Genomic DNA, 24,591 nt, shown 5'->3' with positions numbered 1-24,591 from the left:
GTCTTGTGGTTGTTCCTTAACCCCTTTCTGCCATCCGACGTACTATCCCGTCCATGGGACCCGGGCCCCTATGCCCATGGACGGGATAGTACGTCGGCGCGATCAGCGGCGCCCACGTGGTGAGCGCCGCTGATCGCGGCCGGGTGTCAGCTGATTATCACAGCTGACACCCGGCACAATGTGTCAGGGGCGGTCACGGACCGCCCCCGACACGTTAACCCCTTGCACACCGCGATCAAACATGATCGCGGTGTACCGGGGGTTAAAGGGAAGCATCGGCAGGGAGGGGGCTCCCTCCGTGCTTCCCTGAGCCCCCCACGGCAGCGCAATGTGCAGCGCTGCTGCGGGAGGCTCCTTTCCTCCAGGCCCCCGAATCCAAGATGGCGACGGGGGCCTTCGGGGGCCTGCAGGAAGCTGGCTTCCTCAGTGCCTGCAAAGCGCAGGCATGAGGAAGCCTTCTGCAGTGCCTGTGTCAGATCGCTGATCTGTCACAGTGATCTGTGATGTGACAGATCAGCGATCTGTCACAGGACAGTGATGTCCCACCTGGGACTATTTAATAAAGTAAAAAAAAAAATAAAAAAAAGTGTTAAAATAATTAAAAAAAAAATCGCCAAATAAATTAGAAAAAAAAAAAATATTCCCCCAATAAATCCATTTTTTGGAAATAATAATAAAAAAAAACAATAAAAGTACACATATTAGGTATCACTGCGTCCGTAATGACCCGCCCTATAAAACTGTCCCATTAGTTAACCCCTTTAGCGAACCCCTTAAAAAATAAAAATAAAAAAGCAAAAAATAATGATTTATTATCATACCGCCAAACAAAAAGTGTAATAACGCGCGATCAAAAAGACGCATATAAATATCCATGGTACCGCTGAAAACGTCATCTTGTCCCGCAAAAAACGAGCTGCCACACAGCATCATCAGCGAAAAAATAAAAAAGTTATAGCTCACAGAATAAAGCGATGCAAAAATAATTATTTTTTATATAAAATAGTTTTCATTGCATAAAACCGACAAAAACATAAAAAAAGACCTAAATGAGGTATCGCTGTAACCGTACTGACCCGAAGAATAAAACCGCTTTATCAATTTTACCGCACGCGGAACGGTGTAAACGCACCCCCCCAAAAGAAATTCATGAAACGCTGGTTTTTGTTCATTCTGCGTCCCAAAAATAGGAATAAAAAGCGATCAAAAAATGTCACCTGCCCGAAAATGGTACCAATAAAAACGTCAACTCGTCCCGCAAAAAATAAGACCTCACATGACTCGGTGGGTCAAAATACGGAAAAATTATAGCTCTCAATATGTGGTGATGCAAAAACTATTTTTACAATAAAAAGCGTCTTTTAGCGTGCGACAGCTGCCAAATATAAAAACCGCCATAAATAGTAAATCAAACCCCCCGATATCACCCCCTTAGTTAGGGAAAAATAATAAAATTTAAAAAAAAGTATTTATCTCCATTTTCCCATTAGGGCTAGGGTTAGGGCTAGGGTTAGGGCTCAGATTAGGGTTAGGGGTGTGTTGGGGTTAGGGTTGGAGTTATAATTGGGGGGTTTCCACTGTTTGGGCACATCAGGGGCTCTCCAAATGCAACATGGCATCTGATCTCAATTCCAGCCAATTCTGAGTTGAAAAAGTCAAATGGTGCTCCTTCCCTTCCAAGCTCTGCCATGCGCCCAAACAGTGTTTTACCCCCACATATAGGGTATCAGCCTACTCAGGACAAATTGCAAAACAATTTTTGGGGTCCAATTTCTCCTGTTACCCTTAGGAAAATAAAAAATTGGGGGCAAAAATATCATTTTTGTGGAAAAAAATGATTTTTTTATTTTCACGTCCGAGTGTTATAAACTTCTGTGAAGCACTTGGGGGTTCAAAGTGCTCACCACACATCTAGATAAGTTCCATGGGGGGTCTAGTGTCCAAAATGGGGTCACTTGTGGGAGTTTCAATAGTTTAGGTACATCAGGGGCTCTCCAAACGCACATGACACCCGCAGACCATTCCATCAAAGTCTGCATTCCAAAACGTCACTGCTTCCCTTCCGAGCCCCGACGTGTGTCCATACAGTAGTTTTCTCCCACATATGGGGTACCAGCATACTCAGGCCAAATTGGACAACAACTTTTGGGGGTCCAATTTCTCCTGTTACCCTTGGGAAAATGAAAAAATTGGGGACTAATTGATCATGTTTCTGGAAAAAATACGATTTTTTTATTTTCATGCCCTGGCATTATAAACTTCTGTGAAGCCCTTGGGGGTTCAATGTGCTCACCTCACATCTAGATAAGTTCCTTAGTGGGTCTGGTTTTCAAAATGGGGTCATTTGTGGGGGGTTTCCACTGTTTAGGTACATTAGGGGCTCTCCAAAGGCAACATGACACCCGCAGACCATTCCATCAATGTCTTCATTCCAAAACGTCACTACTTCCCTTCCGAGCCCCGACGTGTGCCCATACAGTAGTTTTCTCCCACATATGGGGTATCAGCATACTCAGGACAAATTGGACAACAACTTTTGGGGTCCAATTTCTCCTGGTACCCTTGGGAAAATAAAAAAATGGTGACTAAAAGATCATGTTTGTGGAAAAAATACGAATTTTTTATTTTCACGCCCGGGCGTTATAAACTTCTGTGAAGCACTGGGGGGTTCAAAGTGCTCACCACACATCTAGATAAGTTCCTTGGGGGGTCTAGTTTACAAAATGGTGTCTTTTGTGGGGGGTTTCCACTGTTTAGGTACATTAGGGGCTCTCCAAAGGCAACATGACACCCGCAGACCATTCCATCAAAGTCTACATTCCAAAACGTCACTACTTCCCTTCCGAGCCCCGACGTGTGCCCATACAGTAGTTTTCTCCCACATATGGGTTATCAGCATACTCAGGACAAATTGGACAACAACTTTTGGGGTCCAATTTCTCCTGGTACCCTTGAGAAAATAAAAAAATGGTGACTAAAAGATCATGTTTGTGGAAAAAATACGAATTTTTTATTTTCACGCCCGGGCATTATAAACTTCTGTGAAGCACTGGGGGGGTCAAAGTGCTCACCACACATCTAGATAAGTTCCTTAGGGGGTCTAGTTTCCAAAATGGTGTCATTTGTGGGGGGTTTCCACTGTTTTGGTACATCAGGAGTTTTCCAAACGCGACATGGTGTCCGATCTCAATTCCAGCCAAAAACGTCAAATGGCGCTTCTTCCCTTCCAAGCTCTGCCATGCGCCCAAATAGTGGTTTACCCCCACATGTGGGGTATCAGCGTACTCAGGACAAATTGCACAATAACTTTTAGGGTCCTGTTACCCTTGGAAAAATAAGAATTGAGGGTGAAAAGATCATTTTGATTAAAAATATGATTTTTTAATTGTTTGGCTTTATGTTATAAACTTCTGTGAAGCCCATGGGGGTTCAAAGTTCTCACCACACATCTAGATAAGTTCCTTGGGGGGTCTAGTTTCCAAAATGGGGTCACTTGTAGGGGGTTTCCACTGTTTAGGTACATCAGGGACTCTCCAAACGTGACATGGCGTCCAATCTGAATTCCAGCCAATTTTGCATTGAAAAAGTCAAACGGCGCTCCTTCCATTCTGAGCTCTGCCATGCACCGAAACAGTGGTTCCCCCCCACATATCAGGTATCTGCGTACTCAGGACAAATTGCACAATAACTTTTGCAGTCCAATTTCTCCTGTTACCCTTGGTAAAATAAAAAAAATTGAACCTGAAGTATTTTTTTTACGAAAAAAAGTTAGATGTTCATTTTTTTTAACTATTCAAAAAAATTCCTGTGACGCACCTAAAGGGTTAATAAACTTCTTGAATGTAGTTTTGAGCACTTTAAGGGGTGCAGTTTTTAGAATGGTGTCACTTTTGGGTATTTTCTATCATATAGACCCCTCAAAGTGGCTTCAAATGTGATGTGGTCCTAAAAATAAAATGGTGTTGTAAAAATGAGAAATCGTTGGTCAACTTTTAACCCTTATAACTTCCTAACAAAAAAAAATTTTGGTTCCAAAATTGTGCTGATGTAAAGTAAACATGTGGGAAATGTTAGTTATCAAGTTTTTTGTGTGCCGTATCTCTGTGATTTAAGGGCATAAAAATTCAAAGTTGGAAAATTGCGAAATTTTCAAAATTTTCGCCAAATTTCCGTTTTTCTCACAAATAAACGCAAGTTATATGAATGAAATGTTACCACTAACATGATGTACAATATGTCACGAGAAAACAGTGTCAGAATCACCGGGATCCATGGAAGCGTTCCAGAGTTATGACCTCATAAAGGTAGAGTGGTCAGAATTGTAAAAATTGGCCCGGTCATGAACGTGCAAACCACCCTTGGGGGTGAAGGGGTTAACCCCTTTACCCCCAAGGGTGGTTTGCACGTTAACTCACGGGCCAATTTTTACAATTCTGACCACTGTCCCTCTGAGGTAATAACTCTGAAACGCTTCTATGGATCCCGGTGATTCTGACATTGTTTTCTCGTGACATATTGTACTTCATGTTAGTGGTAACATTTCATTCATATAACTTGCGTTTATTTGTGAAAAAAGCAAATTTGGTGAAAATTTAGCAATTTTTCAAATTTGAATTTTCATGCTCTTAAATCTCAGATACGGCACACAAAAAACTTAAGGAACATTTCCCACATGTTTACTTTACATCAGCACAATTTGGGAACCAAAATTTTTTTTTTTTGTTAGGAATTTATGAGGGTTAAGGCTGTGTGCAGACGTCCGGAATTCCTGCATATTTTATTTGTTTTTTGCCGCGTTTTTTAGCGGCAAAAACGCATAAAATAAGCAGCCCATTGTAATCAAAGGCATTCCGCACATGCTGTGCTAATGCTGCATATTTTTCTGTGGAAAAATCGCATCGCGTAAAAATACACAGCATGCTCATTCTTTGTGCGGAATCGCGGGAATTCCACACACATAGGAATGCATTGTTCCGCTTACTTTCCGCATGTGGCTGTGCCCACCATGCGCAAAGTAAGCGGAAAATGTGCGGATGGTACCCAGGGTCTGGAGGAAAGGAGACTCCTCCAGGCCCTGGATACCATATCCCTGTTAAAAAAAAAAAAAAAAAAAAAGAATTAAAATAAAAAATCATGATATTCTCACCTTCCGGCGTCCCACACAGTGTCCCCAGGCCTCAGCGATGCTCCTGCCAACTCCCATTCTCAGCGATGACTAGCGACAATGACCGCTACGGTATCGCGAGACCACTATGTCATCAAAGGTCATTGTCGCAAGGTATCGCTGGGAATGGGACTTGCCGGGAGCATCGCGAGGATCGGGGACGCCGTGGGGGACGCCGCAAGGTGAGAAAAGCACGATTTTTTTTATTTTTAACATTCTATCTTTTTACTACTGATGCTACATAGGCAGCCTCAATATTAAAAGTTGGTCACAACCTGTCAATCAGTTTTCCAAGCGATGCTACAGATCGCTTGGAAAACGCTAGTTAAAATGCGGGAAATACGTGGGAATTACGCATGCGGAATTCTGGCTTATTTCCCGCAGCAGGAAGTTGCGGAATTACCGCGGAAATTTCCATGGCAATTCCGCAACGTGTGCGCACAGCCTAAAAGTTGACCAGCGATTTCTCATTTTTACAAAACCATTTTTTTTTTAGGGACCACATCACATTTGAAGTCACTTTGAGGGGTCTATATGACAGAAAATGCCCAAAAGTGATACCATTCTAAACTGCATCCCTCAAGGTGCTCAAAACCACATTCAAGAAGTTTATTAACCCTTCAGGTGCTTCACAGGAATTTTGTGAATGTTTAAAAAAAAAAAAAAAAAACATTTTTACCTTTTTTCACAAAAAATTTACTTCAGATCCAATTTGTTTTATTTTCCCAAGGGTAACAGGAGAAATTGGACCCCAAATGTTATTATGCAATTTGTCCTGAGTACGCTGATACCCAATATGTGGAGGGGAACCTCTGTTTGGGCGTATGGCAGAGCACGGAAGGGAAGGAGCGCCGTTTGGCCTTTTCAAAGCAATATTGGCTGGAATTGAAATCGGACGCCATGTTGCGTTTGGAGAGCCCCCTGATGAACCTAAACAGTGGAAACCCCCCCAAGTGACCCCATTTTGGAAACTAGACCCCCCCCAAGGAACTTATCTAGATGTGTGGTGAGAACTGTGAACCCCTAAGTGCTTTACAGAAGTTTATAACGTGGAGCCATAAAAATAAAAAAATCATTTTTTTTCCACAAAAATATTTTCACCCCCATTTTTTTATCTTTCAAAGGGTAACAGAAGAAATTGTACCCCAAAAATTATTGTGCAATTTGTCCTGAGTACGCTGATATCCCATATGTGGGGGTTAACCACTGTTTGGGCACATGGCAGAGCTCAGAAGGCAAGGAGCGCCAGATTTTAGGCTGTGTTCACACACAGCGTTTTTTTAGCGGTTTTTACCGCGGTTTTCTCTATAAAACCGCTAAAAATAAGCTGCACAGTTATTTCTATGCATTTTGCACTTTTTGTGCACATTGATGCGTTTTTTACCGCGAAAAAACCGCATCGCGGTAAAAAACGCAGCATGCTCATTAATTTTGCGGATTTTCCCCGTTTTAGGCCTCTTCCATGCGGTTTTAAACCGCTGCGGAAAAAAAACGCATCAAAAACGCATCAAAACTGCGCAAAAACGCAAGCGGAAAAATAGGTGCGGTTTCTGGGAAGGGATTCAGGTTTTTGAGCAGAAAATTTCTGCAACGTGTGCACTTAGCCTTAATGTTACAGTTTGCAGTTGCCATGACCCACTGGGAGAGCCCATGAGGTTGCAAAACAGCAGAACCCCCCCCCCCCATAAGTGACCCCATTTTACAAACTACACCCTGGTGAATTCATCTAGGGGTTTAGTAATCATAATAACACCATGGGTGTGTCACAGAACTTTATACTAATGGGCAGTGAGAACAAAATAACTATATTTTTACCACCAAAAAATTATACATTTTCACACAAGAAGTGGGTACAAATGACAACAAAATTTGTCCCACAATTTCTACTGAATGTGGCAATACACTATATGTGGCTGTACAGTGTTGGGGACGGCAGAACGCACTAAATAATAAATAATAGTAAGTGCGTTCGCCGCCCGGGGTCCACCGTGCAGAGGTGTTACACTGCTATGTAATGGCAGACGCACAATATGGCGGTATAACACACGCGGGTTGAACGTCACCCGGTGTGCGCTGGGCGGTCTGTTATTTCACAGCCTAGGCGTTAAATACAAAGACCGAGCCTGTTGACGACACAGGACTCGGCGGAATGCACGCACGGTATATGGTCACAGGACTCGGGCCCAAGACACAAGGTCAGCGTCCTTCTAGACCTACCGTGTGTGCGGCATCGCAACTGCGGACGCCAATAAGTACTGCTGACTGCAGCGCGACGACAGACACTGCCGCTGTACGACAATGCCCGGTAGCGGGCACACTGTCGGACGCTAGTACCGTGGATGATATGCACTGTGGCCTGTAGCTTGCCACAGACTGGGCCTGGTCTCTATCACTGGTTCCCTATCCACACACGTAATATCAGAGGGAGGGTAATCTTAATGAGTCATTTGCAAATCAATGCATACGTCATCATTCACACAGGTAGCAACTAGAGTCTATACTAGCGCATGGCCGAGCGGCCATGCAAACCTTTTATAGCCGGGACCTTCCAGAAGCTTCCAGATCCCTGAGATGAACCAATCAGATCTGGAGAAGGACCTGTGCATGCGACTCCCGATCTCCAATGGGAGATCGTCTCGTGAGCATGCTCAGTGGAGCGACAGAAGGACTTTTTGCCTCTGGAATGGCTTGTTGCTGAGCAGCCTGTTTTGCTATTGTTGGCCCAGAGGTGGCAGCAACAGCCAGACCCACAGAGCGTCGGGAACGACGGGGCTGCTGAGCAGGCTCCTCTGCGGTCGATGGAGAATGGGAGTCCGCTGAATGCAAGGCTCTGGATTCCTGCTGTGCCGCTGCAGGAACCTGACGACTAACATACAGTGCTACTTAGCCATACATAGAGACTCGGGAGGAACGGAGCGCTATTTGCCTATTCAAGTGAATGGGTCTGTGCACATGTTAGTGTGTTTCCACGGACATGTCCATTTTTTTTTTAATGTCGGCATGGGCCACAAAACATCCAGCACACGTGCATACGCATAACACACATGAATGTCATCCATATGACACAGATCGGCGCCGGGGAAGAAGTCTTTCAGTAAGCGCTGTTCCCTGATGCCGGGTGCTGAACACGGCTCTCATCATTGTCGCCTGCTCTGCCGGCGATCGGCATGAGCAGGGGAGAATGATGAAAGGTACATTTAGGTAATAAAAAAGACAGCAGGCGGTGGCTGATGGGACTATTACTCCCATCAGGCTACCCCTGCTGCTGCTAACAGTGACAGCAGGCGCAATGGATGGGAGTATTCATCTGTCTCTCCTGCGCTGTAAATAAATACGAAAATTTTTTAAAAAATGGTGTGGGTTCCCCCCCTATTTTTGATAACCAGCCAGACAAAACTCACAGCTGGGGACTGGTATTCTCAGACTGGTAAGCTGGTGGTGGACAATACAAAGGTGACATCAACCTCACAAATATGAGCCCCACTTGCCATCGCTACAGGGCAAGTGGGAAGAGCCGGGCAAAGCACCAGAATTGGCGCATCTAATAGATGTGCCTTTTCTGGGCAGCTGCGGGCTGCTATTTTTAGGCTGAGGGGTAAATATTCATGGCCCCTTATCAGCCTGCAGGTTTAGGCTGATGGGAGTTTAAATGTAACGATCGCCAGCAAAGCAGGGAAGAATGATAATAGCCTTGTTCAGCATCTGGTGCCGGGAAACAGCGCTTACTGTAATGCTTTTTCCCTGGCGCCCGTCCTTGTAGTACTGATGCGCCACACGTGTGCCACGAGTATTACACACATGGACACTGACATCTCTGGTACTGGAAATATCAGGACATGTGAAAGAGGCCTTATAGCAGGTTTTTATGTTTGGCTCCTGTCACACAATGAAAGACGCTTTTTATTGCAAAAAAATAGTTTTTGCATCATATTTTGAGAGCTATAATTTTTCCATATTTTGGCCCACAGAATCATGTGAGGTCTTGTTTTTTTGCGGGGCGAGTTGACTTTTGTTGGTACCATTTTCGGGCACATGACATTTTTGTATTGTTTTCTATTCTGATTTTTGGGAGGCAGAATGAACAAAAGCCAGCAATTCATGAATTTCTTTGTGGGGGGGGAAGTGTTTATACAGTTTTGTGTGTGGTAAAATTGATAAGGCATCTATATTCTTCTGGTTAGTACGATTACAGCAATACCTCATTTATATCTTTTTTTATGTTTTGGTGTATTTCTACAATAAAAACGGTTTTATAGAAAAAATTCTATTTTTGCATCGCTTTATTCTGAGAGCTATAACTTTATTTTTCCGGTGATGGAGCTGCATGGGGGCTTGCTTTTTGCGGGACAAGATGACATTTTCAGCGGTACCATGTTTATTTATATCCGTCTTTCTGAGCGCGTGTTATTCTACTTTTTGTGCAGCCATATGATGATAAAGCATTTTTTTTTTGCCTTTTTTATGGTGTTCACTAAAGGGGTTAACTAGTGGGACAGTTTTATAGAGCGGGTCGTTACGGACACAGTGATACCAAATATGTGTACTTATTGTTTAGGTTTTTTTCACTCAAATATTTATTTAGTGATAGAATAAATATTGTTTTTTTTTATTTTAAAATATTTTCTACAATTATTTAAAAATGTTTTTTGACTTTTTTTTTACTTTGTCCCACTATGGGGCAATCATGTCATGTCGGACGCTGTTCACACCACAGCGTCCGGCAGGCAGCGGTAGTTCCATCTCCGTCCACTATAGCCTCAGTGGCGCCGGCTTGATTTTACTCAGGTTATCTGGGATTAATCTAGCTGGAAATCAGGTGGGATGTTTGGTCACGCCCACGGTCTTTAAATAGTCGTGCTGGCCTGTGGGCGTCGCCGATTATAGCTTGTGTTTTGTGCCAAGTGGTTCCGGTCTGGAGTGGAGGTGTTGGAGAGAGAAATTCATATCTGGTGTCGTATGATCCGTTGTTACCTTTTCGCCTTCCTATATTTGTGCTTTGTTTTGCCCTGTTCACATTATAGTATTGTCCTGTGTGTATGCGGCGCGGTGTGGTTTGAGTTCTCCCTGTCTGTCATTACTGTGTGGGCTTTGGTGGTTTTACAACTCACTGGGTGGAGGGTTCAGCTTAGGGCTGAGCAGGAGATAAGAGAGGCTGGAGGCTCAGGCATTTGCACCTTTAGCAAAAACCCTGGGTTGAGGGTCAGACAGGGTTTTCCCTAGTTTGAGGGACTCCGCAGGGGCCCGGGTTTGTCAGCCTCCTTTGACCTAAGCCCCGCATAACATTATAATCGGCCCAACATTTTTCCATGGATTCCATGACTTCCATAAACCGCCAGTTGGCGGCGCTGTCCGTACAGGTCACCGAGTTGAAGGGGGCAGTTCAGCAGCAGGGCCTGGTTGTAGCTAATGTGCAAGCGGCTTCTGCAGGTGCAGAGCCTAAGATTCCGCTGCCTGAACGATTTTCTGGGGAACGCAGCAAATTTGTCATCTTTCGGGAGGCCTGCAAGTTATACTTCCGCATGCGCCCGGTCTCCTCAGGAAATGAGGCTCAGCGGGTGGGTCTGGTGTTATCTTCACTGAGTGGGGACCCCCAAGCATGGGCGTTTTCCTTACCAGCCGACTCTGCTACGTTTCATTCGGTTGAGAATGTTTTTTTTCAGCACTCGGGCTCATTTATGATGACCCCGACAGATTGGCTTTGGCGGAATCTAAAATCTGCGCCCTCCGTCAGGGGGAACGTATGGCGGAAGACTATTGTTCAGAATTTTGCCGTTGGGCAGTAGACACACAGTGGAACGACCCAGCGCTGCGGAGTCAGTTTATTCATGGGGTCTCAGAAAGAGTTAAACAGGCCCTCCTGATGTATGAGACTCCGGCATTGTTGGAGTCTGCCATGAGTTTGGTTATTCGTATTGATCGCCGTTTGCGTCAAGGGGCGCAGGAGACGCTGCCTCTGGGGGAAAGCAGGGGTGCCAGTGTGGTTGCTGCAGGTGACCCCACGGAACCTATGCAAATCGCGGGGGTATCGCATGTGCAGCGCCGCGTTCCTGGGTTCAGGAAGCATGGAGCATGTTTTTACTGTGGTAAAAGAGATCATTATGTAAATGCTTGTCCTGTGCTACCAAAGAAAGTCGCACCGGCGGAAAACTGGTAAGCTCAGAGGGTATGGAGGAGTCCCAACTGAGCGTATGCATATCCTCCATGATGGTATCTCAATGTATGCTCCCTGCCAGGGTTATTATTGCGGGCAGAGAGCTACCAATATCAGTGTTTGTGGATAGCGGTTCAGCCACCAATCTCATGGATGAGGAGTTTGCATGCATGGCAGGTTTCAAGATCGAAAAACTCCCTCATCCTATTCGCGTGGTTACCATTAATGCTGCTCCCCTCCCACAGGGGGAGATTACTGAGTTTGTAGCTGAGGTTAAACTCCACATTGGGGTCCTACATTCTGAGTGGGTTACTTGTAAGGTACTCAATAATCTCCCAGCACAAATAGTCCTGGGTTTCCCATGGTTGTCTAAGCACAACCCGGTGATTGACTGGAGAACCCAGGACATAGTCCAGTGGAGCAGTTTCTGACAGGAAAATTGCTTGGCCACGTGTGTCCGCCGTGAAGTCCAGCCTTCCGGAGGCATTGCTGGATTTTGCGGACGTATTCTCTGAGAGGGGTTGCTCAGAACTACCTCCACATCGAGCCTATGACTGTCAGATTAGGTTAAAACCCGGGGCTAAATTGCCAAAGGCGAGGATGTTTAGTATTTCAGGTCCGGAGAGACAAGCTCTTAAGGATTACATTGCGGAGAGTTTAAGTAAAGGGCACATCCGGCCTTCATCCTCACCTGTAGCAGCGGGGTTTTTCTTCATTAAGAAAAAAGATGGGGGGTTACGCCCGTGTCTGGATTTCCGGGAGTTAAACCAGATTACGGTCCGTGATCCCTACCCGATGCCTCTGATCCCTGATTTGTTCAACCAGGTGGCGGGTGCGAAGTGGTTTTCCAAACTTGTCCTCAGGGGGGCATATAACCTCATAAGGGTCCGTCACGGGGATGAGTGGAAGACGGCATTTAATACCCCTGAGGGTCATTTTGAAAGCCTAGTTATGCCATTTGGGTTGACAACCGCGCCGGCTGTGTTCCAACATTTCATAAATGATGTATTTGCTCATGTGCTGGGGAAATTTGTGATTGTGTACCTGGATGATATCCTCATTTATTCGAGCGACCAGGACACTCATTTAGAGCATGTCAGGCAGGTGTTACAGCTGCTCCGTGAGAATAAGCTCTATGCTAAGCTCGAAAAATGCATGTTTTTTGTTCAAGAGTTGCCTTTTTTGGGATATATTGTGTCCGCCGCAGGGTTTAAAATGGATGCTGCGAAGGTGCAAGCGGTGCTGCGATGGGAACGGCCTGGTAATCTAAAAGCGCTCCAGCGGTTCCTTGGGTTTGCTAACTATTATAGGAAGTTTATTAAGAATCTCTACTATAGCAAAACCGCTCACGGACATGACGAAAAAAGGTACCAATCTCGCTATCTGGTCTGAGGATGCGGTGCGTGCATTTGAGCTTCTGAAGAACCGTTTTGCTTCAGCCCCCATTCTGGTGCAACCGGACGTATCTAAACCTTTTACGGTGGAGGTCGATGCGTCTGAGGTGGGAGTGGGGGCAGTACTGTCACAGGGCTCGTCCTTGAGCAATTTGCGTCCATGTGCCTACTTCTCCAAGAAACTGTCGCCGGCCGAACGGAATTACGACATCGGCAACAGGGAGTTGTTGGCCATCAAACTGGCTTTTGAGGAATGGCGACACTTCTTGGAGGGGGCGGCCCACCAGGTCACAGTCATCACCGACCATAAAAACCTGCTCTATCTGGAGTCGGCCAAGCGTCTGTCTCCCAGGCAGGCTCGCTGGGCATTGTTTTTTACACGTTTTAACTTTCTGGTGATTTACCGTCCTGGGGCGAAGAACACCAAGGCGGATGCCTTGTCCAGGTGTTTTCCGGGGAGAGAACCTCGGGAAGATCCGGTACCCATCCTCCAGGAAGGTGTAGTGGTTTCGGCTCTCACGACTGAGGTAGAGGCGGAGATTGCCGAGGCCCAGGAGGAGGTACCACCAGGACTTCCCGCTAATAAGTCGTTCGTACCCCTTCATCTTCGTCTTAAGGTGTTGGGGGAACACCACGACTCGGTCCTGGCCGGTCATCCAGGGGTTAGGGGCACCTTGGAACTGGTATCGCGCCGCTTCTGGTGGCCAAAAATCCGTCAGGACGTGGTTTCGTACGTGACAGCTTGCATCACGTGCGCCAGGGCCAAGTCGCCTAGAACCCGTCCTGCTGGCACTCTACAGCCGCTGGGGATACCTAGTAGGCCATGGACAGAAATCTCCATGGACTTTATCACAGATTTGCCTGCCTCGGCGGGGAACACGGTCATCCTGGTGGTGGTTGATCGATTTTCGAAGATGGCGCATTTTGTGTCGTTGCCTTCCTTGCCCAACGCGAAGACGTTGGCTCAGGTCTTTGTGCAGGAGGTGGTCAGACTGCACGGAGTTCCGTCGGACATAGTGTCTGATAGGGGTACCCAGTTTGTGGCGACGTTTTGGAAAGCTTTTTGCTCACGATTGGGGATCAAGTTGTCTCATTCATCGGCGTTTCATCCGCAGTCAAATGGTCAAACTGAGCGCATGAACCAAAATCTGGAGCAGTATTTGCAATGTTTTGTGTCTGACAACCAAGAGGAGTGGTCGACGTTCCTTCCCTTGGCCGAGTTCGCATTAAATAATCACCGCCAAGAATCATCGGGAGAGTCTCCGTTCTTTTGTGTTTATGGGCACCATCCTCAATTTTGTACCTTGCGTCGGGGTCTCTGGGGGCGTCCCAGAGGAGGACCGGTTAGGAGTTCAACTATCATCGGTCTGGAGGAGTGTGAAACAGCGATTGCTGAGCATGAGTGCAAGATACAAACGTGTGGCTGACTCTAGACGCGTGCCAGGTCCGGACCTGTGTGTGGGTGATTGGGTGTGGTTAGCTACTAAAAACATAAAACTCAAAATTCCATCATTGAAATTGGGTCCAAGATTTATTGGCCCTTTTAAGATTGCTGCCATCATTAACCCGGTCGCTTATCGGTTGGAGCTTCCTGCGGCATACAAGATACACAACGTGTTTCACAGGTCTTTATTGAAAAAGGTGGTAGGCTCTGTGGACACGACGCCGATGCCACCTCCAGTCATGGTGGATGGCGATTTAGAGTTTGAAGTCTCCAAGGTGGTGGACTCTCGAGTACTGCGCCGTACTCTTCAGTATTTGGTGCACTGGCGGGGGTATGGTCCGGAGGAGAGGTCTTGGGTACCAGCCTCGGACATACACGCGGATCGACTGGTCAGTTCCTTTCACCGCCGCCATCCGGACAAGCCGGGTCCTATGAGTCTTGAGGGACCTGGGGTCCCTCGTAGAAGACGGGGTACTGTCATGTCGGACGCTGTTCACACCACAGCGTCCGGCAGGCAGCGGTAGTTCCATCTCCGTCCACTATAGCCTCAGTGGCGCCGGCTTGATTTTACTCAGGTTATCTGGGGTTAATCTAGCTGGAAATCAGGTGGGATGTTTGGTCACGCCCACGGTCTTTAAATAGTCGTGCTGGCCTGTGGGCATCGCCGATTATAGCTTGTGTTTTGTGCCAAGTGGTTCCGGTCTGGAGTGGAGGTGTTGGAGAGAGAAATTCATATCTGGTGTCGTATGATCCGTTGTTACCTTTTTCGCCTTCCTATATTTGTGCTTTGTTTTGCCCTGTTCACATTATAGTATTGTCCTGTGTGTATGCGGCGCGGTGTGGTTTGAGTTCTCCCTGTCTGTCATTACTGTGTGGGCTTTGGTGGTTTTACAACTCACTGGGTGGAGGGTTCAGCTTAGGGCTGAGCAGGAGATAAGGAGAGGCTGGAGGCTCAGGCATTTGCACCTTTAGCAAAAACCCTGGGTTGAGGGTCAGACAGGGTTTTCCCTAGTTTGAGGGACTCCGCAGGGGCCCGGGTTTGTCAGCCTCCTTTGACCTAAGCCCCGCATAACAAATCATTTTTTGCAGGCTGATCGCTTCTATAGCATGTAGATGAAGCCAGTCTGCATGGTATAGAAGCTGTCAGCACTGCACTTACTGCACACTGACCTGAGAGACTTCCTCATAATGCACTGTGCATAACAGGAAGTTTCTTAGCTCTGGTAAGTGGATGTTGTCATAACGACATCGGGTTACCATGGCAGCGATTGGGACCCTGAGTCACGCCACGGGGTCTCTGATCCAAAGGCAGAGGGACTGTCTGTCTGACCATTCCTGGCACCTAGTGCCGGGTGTCAGCTGTGAGAATCAGCTGACACCCGTCGGCGATCGGCCGCGCACCCCCCCGTGTGCGCTGCCGATCGTTATGACGTGCCAGGTCACATGAACGGTATAGTACATCAAATGGCAGAGAGGGGTTAATTGTTGTTTTTGATGGTATTCAGAAATGTAAAAGAAAAAATCAGTCTGATAATGGCACTGGCCGCTCCTGCGCAGTAGCAGCTGTCAGTGATCCAACAGATGCTACTCGCAGGCTCCTGCGCAGTAGCAGCTGTCAGTGATCCAACAGATGCTACTCGCAGGCTCCTGCGCAGTAGCAGCTGTCAGTGATCCAACAGATGCTACTCGCAGGCTCCTGCGCAGTAGCAGCTGTCAGTGATCCAACAGATGCTACTCGCAGGCTCCTGCGCAGTAGCAGCTGTCAGTGATCCAACGGATGCTACTCGCAGGCTCTGGCGGCGCTTTCTTGGAGGAGACAATTTTTTTTTTTTTCTCTGTCAAGATGGCTCTGCCTGCAGGAGATGGCCCACTCCTGCTAATAGCTGCTACCGTGCCGACACGGCCGGTGCCATTTTCAGACTGATTTTTTATTTATACCATCAAAAACAATAAAATACATATTATAGATGCGATCATACTGCAGCACATGCACCGCCGCTGCCACCTGCTTGCAAAAGGGGATTTTCTTTTTTAAATCTATATAATATTCATTATGTAAATTAGGGAGCAGTCATCTGTCAGAAGCCATACTGGTGAATTTCACCTAAGGAGAGCACCACATGACAATCCCCCACAGGCTGCCCTGGGGCAGCGGCATATCATTAACTGAAAATATAGATAACAGCCACAAGGCGATTTCATCAACCAAGGTATCATTTTACTCAGGATAACAGCGCCGACCTGACACTGTCTGTAGTTTACTGTGCACAATCCTGCTGACAGGGGCACTCTAAAGAAGTTACACTAAACACAGAAAATTTCCAAAAAATATAAACATACCAGCAATTCCTGTTCTTTTCCCAACCGCTACTATAGCGCTGTGCATCATCGTCATTCCTTTATTCTGATGTGCAATTTTATTTATTTTAAATAAAATACGGGGACATACAACTATGCCTTTGATGCGGGCTCACAAGCCAAGTCTGCATCTTTCCTGGCAGATGATAGCTGTCATAATCAGTCATCATCTACTTCTTACAGCCGCAGGTGGAGCGGAGTTCCAAGCTGTGCTCTGTTTACTTAGGCTGCTTTCACATTTGCGTCTGTTTGCACAGCGTTTCATCCGCAGCAATCTGTATGCGTCATATTTGCCTATCTTTAACATGGTGTACGCAGGGGCACGCGTTTGCATCAGTTCGCATGCGTCAGAGTACTCGTGGTGTTTTTTGGTGTGCAGCGGGGTCAGGCGAACGCAGCATGTTGGATTTTTGGAAGCAGCAAAAATCCGTCAAATATGCTGAGTGCGTCAGATAAATGCATTACTGTCGATGGGAATGTATGCGTACGCACATGCGTTCTATACAAATGCGTTTTTTTTAATGAGTTGGTCCAGGAAGCGATTCAACCACCTAGTTATTGAAAGCTCTATAAAAAGAAGTGTGAACACAGCAAGGCCATAACACTCTGGACGATACCACAACACTGACTTTGTAAGTATAGAACCTTAGAAAATGTCATCCTCTCTCACTGCTGTTTGTACTTTGTACTAAATTTTTTTTTCTGTTTACTTTTCGACGTGTCAACTGACCTGGTGCAGTGGGTCTCTCTAGTTCGTCTCCTGGAGCTGCTTTCTGTTGTGGTGAGCACAACACTGTCTATGTAAGTATAGAAGCTATGGAAATGTCTGTCTCTCTGAATGCTTTTTCTGCTCCTTGTAGACTTGCCGATTCTCTCTGCCGCAGTGGGTGTCTCCTGGTGCAGCGGTTTTCCCGTGGTCATCTCCTGGTCCTGTGGTTGTCTCCTGTTGCTGCCGTCTGTCCCTGGCCTGTGCTAACTGCTGTGGTGTTGAACTACTGCCTGTAATGTAAGTAGTGTCCATTTTTTTTTTTTTTTTTTTTTTTTGGTCTACATTGTTTTCGGATCTTTACAAGTTTAACCCCTTCACTACCAAGGGTGGTTTGCACGTTAACTCCCGGGCCAATTTTTACAATTCTGACCACTGTCCCTTTATGAGGTAATAACTCTGAAACGCTTCCATGGATCCCGGTGATTCTTAGTTTTCTTGTGACATATTGTACTTCATGGTAGTGGTAAAATTTCATTCAAATAACTTGCGTTTATTTGTGAAAAACACGGAAATTTGGTAAATTTTTAAAATTTCGCAGTTTTCCAACTTTGAATTTTTATGCTCTTAAATCACAGAGATACGGCACACAAAAAACTTAATAAGTAACATTTCCCAAATGTTTGCTTTACATCAGCACAATTTTGGAACCAAAATTTTTTTTGTTAGGAAGTTATAAGGGTTAAAAGTTAACCAGCGATTTCTCATTTTTGCAACACCATTTTATTTTTACGGACCACATCACATTTGAAGCCACTTTGAGGGGTCTATATGATAGAAAATACCCAAAAGTGACACCATTCTAAAAACTGCACCCCTTAGGGTGCTCAAAACAACATTCAAGAAGTTTATTAACCCTTCAGGTGCATCACAGGAATTTTTTTGAATATTTAAAAAAAAAAAATGAACATTTAACTTTTTTTCACAAAAAAAATACTTCAGGTTCAATTTTTTTTTTATTTTACCAAGGGTAACAGGAGTAATTGGACTGCAAAAGTTATTGTGCAGTTTGTCCTGAGTACGCTGTTACCTGATATGTGGGGGGGAACCGCTGTTTCGGCGCATGGCAGAGCTCAGAAGGGAAGGAGCGCCGTTTGACTTTTTCACTGCAAAATTTGCTGGAATTCAGATTGGACGCCATGTCACGTTTGGAGAGCCCCTGATGTACCTAAACACACCCCCCACAAGTGACCCCATTTTGGAAACTAGACCCCCAAGGAACTTATCTAGATGTGTGGTGAGAACTTTGAACCCCCAAGGGCTTCATAGAAGTTTATAACGCCCGGGCATGAAAATAAAAAATTTGTATTTTTTCCACATACATGATCATTTAGTCCCCAATTTTTTTATTTTCACAAGGGTAACAGGAGAAATTGGACCCCAAAAGTTGTTGTCCAATTTGTCCTGAGTACGCTGATACCCCATATGTGGGCGAAAACTACTGTATGGGCACACGTCGGGGCTCGGAAGGGAAGTAGTGACGTTTTGGAATGCAGACTTTGATGGAATGGTCTGTGGGTGTCATGTTGCCTTTGGAGAGCCCCTAATGTACCTAAACAGTGGAAACCCCCCACATATGACCCCATTTTGGAAACTAGACCCCCCTAAGGAACTTATCTAGATGTGTGGTGAGCACTTTGAACCTTAAGTGCTTCACAGAAGTTTATGACGCCCGGGCGTGAAAATAAAAAAATTATTTTTTTCCACAAAAGATATTTTTGCCCCCAATTTTTTATTTTCCTAACGGTAACAGGAGAAATTGGACCCCAAATGTTGTTTTGCAATTTGTCCTGAGTAGGCTGATACCCCATATGTGGGGGTAAACCACTGTTTGGGCGCATGGCAGAGCTTGGAAGGGAAGGAGCACCATTTGACTTTTTCAACGCAGAATTGGCTGGAATTGAGATCAGAAGCCATGTTGCATTTGGAGAGCACCTGATGTGCCCAAGCAGTGGAAACCCCCAATTCTAACTCCAACCCTAACCCCAACACACCCCTAACCCTAATCTCAACCCTAACCCTAGCCCTAATGGGAAAATGGAAATAAATACATTTTCTTTTAATTTTATTATTTTTCCCTAACTAAGGGGATGATAACGGGGGGTTTGATTTACTATTTACGGCGGTTTTTATATTTGGCAGCTGTCACACGCTAAAAGACGCTTTTTATTGTAAAAATAGTTTTTGCATCACCACATTTTGAGTGCTATAATTTTTTCATATTTTGACCCACCGAGTCATGTGAGGTCTTATTTTTTGCGGGATGAGTTGACGTTTTTATTGATATCATTTTCGGGCACGTGACATCTTTTGATCGCTTTTTATTCCGATTTTTAGGACGCAGAATGAACAAAAACCAGCGTTTCATAAATTTCTTTTGGGGGGTGCGTTTACACCGTTCTGCGTGCGGTAAAATTGATAAAGCGGTTTTATTCTTCGGGTCAGTACGGTTACAGCGATACCTCATTTAGGGCTTTTTTTATGTTTTGGCGCTTTTATGCAATGAAAACAATCAATTTTATATAAAAATTATTTTTACATCGCTTTATTCTGTGAGCTATAACTTTTTTATTTTTTCGCTGATGATGCTGTATGGCGGCTCGTTTTTTGCGGGACAAGATTACGTTTTCAGCGGTTCCATGGATATTTATATGCGTCTTTTTGATTGCGCGTTATTGCACTTTTTGTTCGGCTGTATGATAAATCATTATTTTTTGCTTTTTTATGTTTTAAGGGGTTCGCTAAAGGGGTTAACTAATGGGACAGTTTTATAGGGTGGGGCGTTACGGACGCGGCAATACCAAATATGTGTACTTTTATTGTGGTTTTTTTTTTTTTTTATTTCCAAAAAATGACTTTATTTGGGAATTTTTTTTGTAATTTATTTAGTGATTTTTTTTTTTTTTTTTTAAACTTTATTACATTGTCCCAGGGGGGGACATCACTGTCCTGTGACAGATTTCTGATGTGTCACATCACAGATCACTGTGACAGAACAGCGATCTGTCACAGGCATAGACGCAGACTTCCTAATGCCTGCGCTTTGCAGGCACTGAGGAAGCCAGCTCCCTGCAGGCCCCCGAAGGTCCCCGTCGCCATATTGGATCCGGGGACCTGCAGGGATAGAGACCCCCGCAGCAGCGTAGCACATTGCGCTGCTGTGGGGGGCTCAGGGAAGCACGGAGGGAGCCCCCTCCCTGCCGATGCTTCCCTTTAACCCCCGGTACACCGCAATCGTGTTTGATCGCGGTGTGCAAGGGGTTAACGTGTCGGGGGAGGTCCGTGACCGCCCCTGACACATTGTGCCGGGTGTCAGCTGTGATAATCAGCTGACACCAGGCCGCGATCAGCAGTGCTCACCATGTGGGCGCAGCTGATCGCGCTAGACGTAATATTCCGTCCATGGGACTTAGGGCCCAGGTCACATGGACGGAATATTACGTCCAATGTAGGAAAGGGGTTAATTTTTCTTCTGTTCTTTTCTGTAGTGTTTCACTTGACTACTGCCTGCTCTTCAAAATTTCCTCAAGTGCAGAACAGACTTCTTCCGGGTGTGGAGCGGACAAAGATTATGTAATCACATTTGCTATACTGATTGGTATGTATTGACTGGCAATACTCCACATGTGTGAAATCATTTAGTTTCTTTACAGGTACCTTGCAGTGATGAAGAGCAGGAGCAGTCCAGTGGAGAGGATTCTTCCCAGGGTTGTCGGGCTCATGTGTCTCAGGAGGAAAGACGGCGTGTAAGTATTCTTTTCATTAGAGTTGTAATACAATTTGTTTTTTAGTTTTACTTAAGATTATTTTTTTCTTTTTTATTTATAGGTTTCACAACAGGAAGAAGCCACACTCGACATAGACAACGAGCAGCTTATTCACCTTGTGCAAGAGGGAGTACCGTTGTGGGACACCCGTGACCGTCAGCACTCCCACAATGTAGTGATTCGACGTCTCTGGGAATAAGTGGCAACATCGCTGCTGCCTGTTTGGGACCGTACCACGCTGCGAGCCAGAACTGATTTTGGTAAGTATTGCAATGTAGTCTGAACCGGCAGTGAACCTGTGAATGGATGTGCATTGTTTTCTACATTTTTTTTTTTTTTTTTTTTCCCCTTCACAGTGAAGTGAATCAAAATCCATTGGCGCTCAATGAAGGACCGCTTCAACAGGGACATGATAGAGGAGCTTTGGGTTTGAAGTGGTTCTGCTGCAAGGTTCTGCAAATAAAAGTACCACCGGGACCTTGCCTTTCTAAGGCCTGTGCTTGCTCAGCGAACGCAAGTATAGAATTTTTTTTTCCTTTTTATTAATGTTTAATTTTTTTCCACACACAGAACCAGGAGCAGCACAACACAACCTTGATTTTTGCACGAATGTTTTTCTTTTCCACACAAAACCTGGTGCAGCACCACACAACCCTGATCATCCTCTGTTAAAGCAGCCCCTCATCTACCAGCCACTGAACAGATGCAGTCCCAGTCATCCACTAGCGATGGAGCAACCTTGCAGGCTTCACAGGCTGGGGAGGAGGCAGACGGTCCATCAGATTTTCCCCCCTCCCAGCCCTCTGCCTCTGCTTTTGGTGGGTCTTCTCGTCAGCGGCAGAGGGCCTGGGAGGGGTGAGGTATGTCCAAGTTTATGCAATTAAGCTCGGTCTTCCAGGATGGTATTAGATTGATTACTGACAGAGTGAAGTGTGGGTTCAAGGAAGTCAACAAACGCCTTGACCTCCTGGAAGCTGAGCTTGAGAGACCGGTGTGACTTTTTTTTTCTGCAATTGAGTCGAGCGTGTCAGAAAAACTTACACCTCAACTCCAGCTGAACATCATGCAGGTCTGCCAGGTTGCTTACAGCCATGCATTACAGCAGCAGCAGTCCCAGCAGCATTCACAATCCTACAATCAACAGGCCGGAGGATATTACCAGCAGCCAATCTACTTTCCAGCTCCCACAGCACCGAACTATCCACCACCACCACTGCCTCCAGTTAACCGAGTGACCACGCTGCCAAGTCCATCAACCCTGCAGCCGGCAGCATCCACCATGCTCCAGAGTCAGGCACCCCTGCAGCCAGTAGTATCAACGATGCTGCCCAGTCCAGCACCATGCCAGATGACTGCTATAGAGCCCAGCACTCCCACTTGGCCAAGAAAAGCGAGGTTCAAAAAAAAAATCTTGGCACCAGGACCAAAACCAGTAGCCAAAAAGCTATGCCCGCATTGAACCCACCACCTCCACCTTCACCTACCAGTTTGTCACTACCTTCCCTTGTGACTCTGTTCCCTCTAGTTTGTCTATCGATTCCCATGATTCCACTTTGTCATCTATCCCCAATGTCTCCACTGCATCCCTGATCCAATCCTTCAATTTGTTGCCCCTTCCCCTGTAGACCCTTCCCCTGTAACACCTTCCTCATCAACTACCACCCAATCCTCACTGCTCCACACCCCCAAGGGCCTCCCCATTTCACCCTCACATAAACACCGAAGAAAAGAATAAACAAATCACCCCAACCTTAACCATTTTTTTTTGTAAAAGTGTTGAAAATAAAAGTTGTATTTTGTTAGCACCATATCTTGTGTTATTTGTATCTTTATCCGCCGCCACGACACACACACTTTATTTTTAGGTAAAGTACGACACAAACACGCTTTATTTTTGAGGGAAGGTAGTTTATATTGAACTCAGCAAACATTAGGGGTACATTTTTACACTGCAAGTACACGTTAACATCTCAGGTACATTTAAATATAACAGGTATGTAATATTTGACATTGCAGGCATGTTTTCAAACCAAATCTTCAAAACGTGTGTGTGTATGTGTATGTATGTATGTATGTGTATATATATATATATTGTGAGGTGCCAAGGGGAGAGGTACTAGAAAACAGGTATATTTCTCCCCGTTTCATTTCATATGTCTCCCTGTACTGATGAAGCCAGTTTATTTCACTGTAATCCAGTCCTGGTTTCCTTAGTGATCAGCATGGAAAGGACTGGTAGTTCCCCCTCCACTAATTCAATCCAGGTTTTGGTTTCCTGACTGGTCCAGCTGATAGACTGAGAGCTCCTCCTGATTATATCATCTGCTGAACTGGGAGCTGACACAGTAAGATAACATGGACTTGTTTGCTGTTATATAGGTTTATTTTGTAGTTAGCCTGCTATTGTTAGTTAGTGGCCAGACGGCCTTAGATGTTTTATTTCATGTTTGGCATGTGTAACATTGAGTAACAAGTGTGCACAATAAATATGCCGTGTTCATGTCCATGTGAAACTTGCTAGTCTGCTGAAGTGACTTCATAGCCACACGCTTGTGCCAAAGCAAAGATCCCAGCTGAGCTATCTATTCCCCACAAATGGTGTTTCGAATGCGGGCACTTGTGGCTGCTGGACTGTGACTGCAGAGAAAACGCTGTGTATGTCCTGGCTGAAAGCTTCTGCGCTTTTGAAGAGCCAAGAGTCCAGTAATATGGAGGAACTAGTGAAGCAGTTATTGCAAGCAAATGTGCAGCAACAGCAGACTAATACTTGCTTCCAGAAGGCTCTGGAGCAGCAACACCAGATGCAGCAAGAGCAGTTGGAGGCAATAAAACAGGCCTTGGTTCGGCAACCCCGAGATGAGGGAGACCGTGCACAAAGCGCTGCTAGTGCGCAGAAAGCCGTACAGAAGACTTTGCTTAAAATGACCGCAGACGATGATGTGGAAACATACCTCACCGTGTTTGAACGTATTGCAGAACGTGAGCACTTACCGCTGGACAGATGGGCTGAGGTAGTTGCTCCATTTCTGAGCGGAGATCCACAAAAGGCCTATTACGATCTGAGTGGAGCGGATGCTATGGACTATATCAAACTCAAAGGCGAAATCCTGGCAAGGCTGGGAGTAAACACGTATGTACGCGCACAGAGGGTGCATTTATGGAATTTTGTGGAGCATCAGCCAGCCCGCTCACAAATGCATGATCTCATCCATCTAGTAAAAAAAATGGCTGCAACCAGAGGCTTTGACCTCCGCACAGATGGTGGAGCGTGTTCTAGACAAGTACCTGCGGTCCTTACCCGCTAAGATCCAGAGGTGGGTTGGACAGGGTGACCCAACTACCGCTGACCAGTTGGTGAATATGGTCGAACGCTACAATGCTTCTGAAAGCCTACTCCAAGGGACGTTAGCACCCCACTGGCTCCCCAAGAAATCGCTGGGGAGTCCTGCGAAACCTACTTCATCTTCAAAAGAAGAGAACGTCACAATGAAGGGTAGCAGACCTACAAAGGACTATGGAGGTGGTACGGGCTCACATCAAGCCAGCA

General features: G+C 45.7%; 1 protein-coding gene and 1 long non-coding RNA gene across 5 annotated transcripts in view; both read left to right on the top strand.

Moving 5' to 3' along the window:
* The window catches only part of LOC141048586 (uncharacterized), a 142,787-nt gene that overhangs the window by 18,449 nt on the left and 99,747 nt on the right, over nt 1-24,591 (top strand). The gene's annotated exons all lie outside the window — the stretch shown is intronic.
* LOC141048592 (uncharacterized) lies at nt 15,837-23,625 on the top strand. Of its 3 annotated transcripts, XR_012220095.1 has the most exons (4): nt 15,837-17,292; nt 17,372-17,517; nt 20,766-21,304; nt 21,401-23,625. It is a non-coding gene; the product is annotated as an uncharacterized lncRNA (long non-coding RNA). The 3 variants fall into 3 exon arrangements; XR_012220094.1 differs by having other exon boundaries at nt 15,837-17,517; XR_012220093.1 differs by lacking the exons at nt 15,837-17,292; nt 17,372-17,517 and having other exon boundaries at nt 17,533-21,023; nt 21,106-21,304.

Source organism: Dendrobates tinctorius, unplaced genomic scaffold, assembly GCF_039654945.1.
Source record: "Dendrobates tinctorius isolate UK_male_01 unplaced genomic scaffold, ASM3965494v1 ptg000137l, whole genome shotgun sequence".
Classification (NCBI taxonomy): Eukaryota; Metazoa; Chordata; class Amphibia; order Anura; family Dendrobatidae; genus Dendrobates; species Dendrobates tinctorius.
This window is presented reverse-complemented; position numbering and strand designations above follow the sequence as displayed.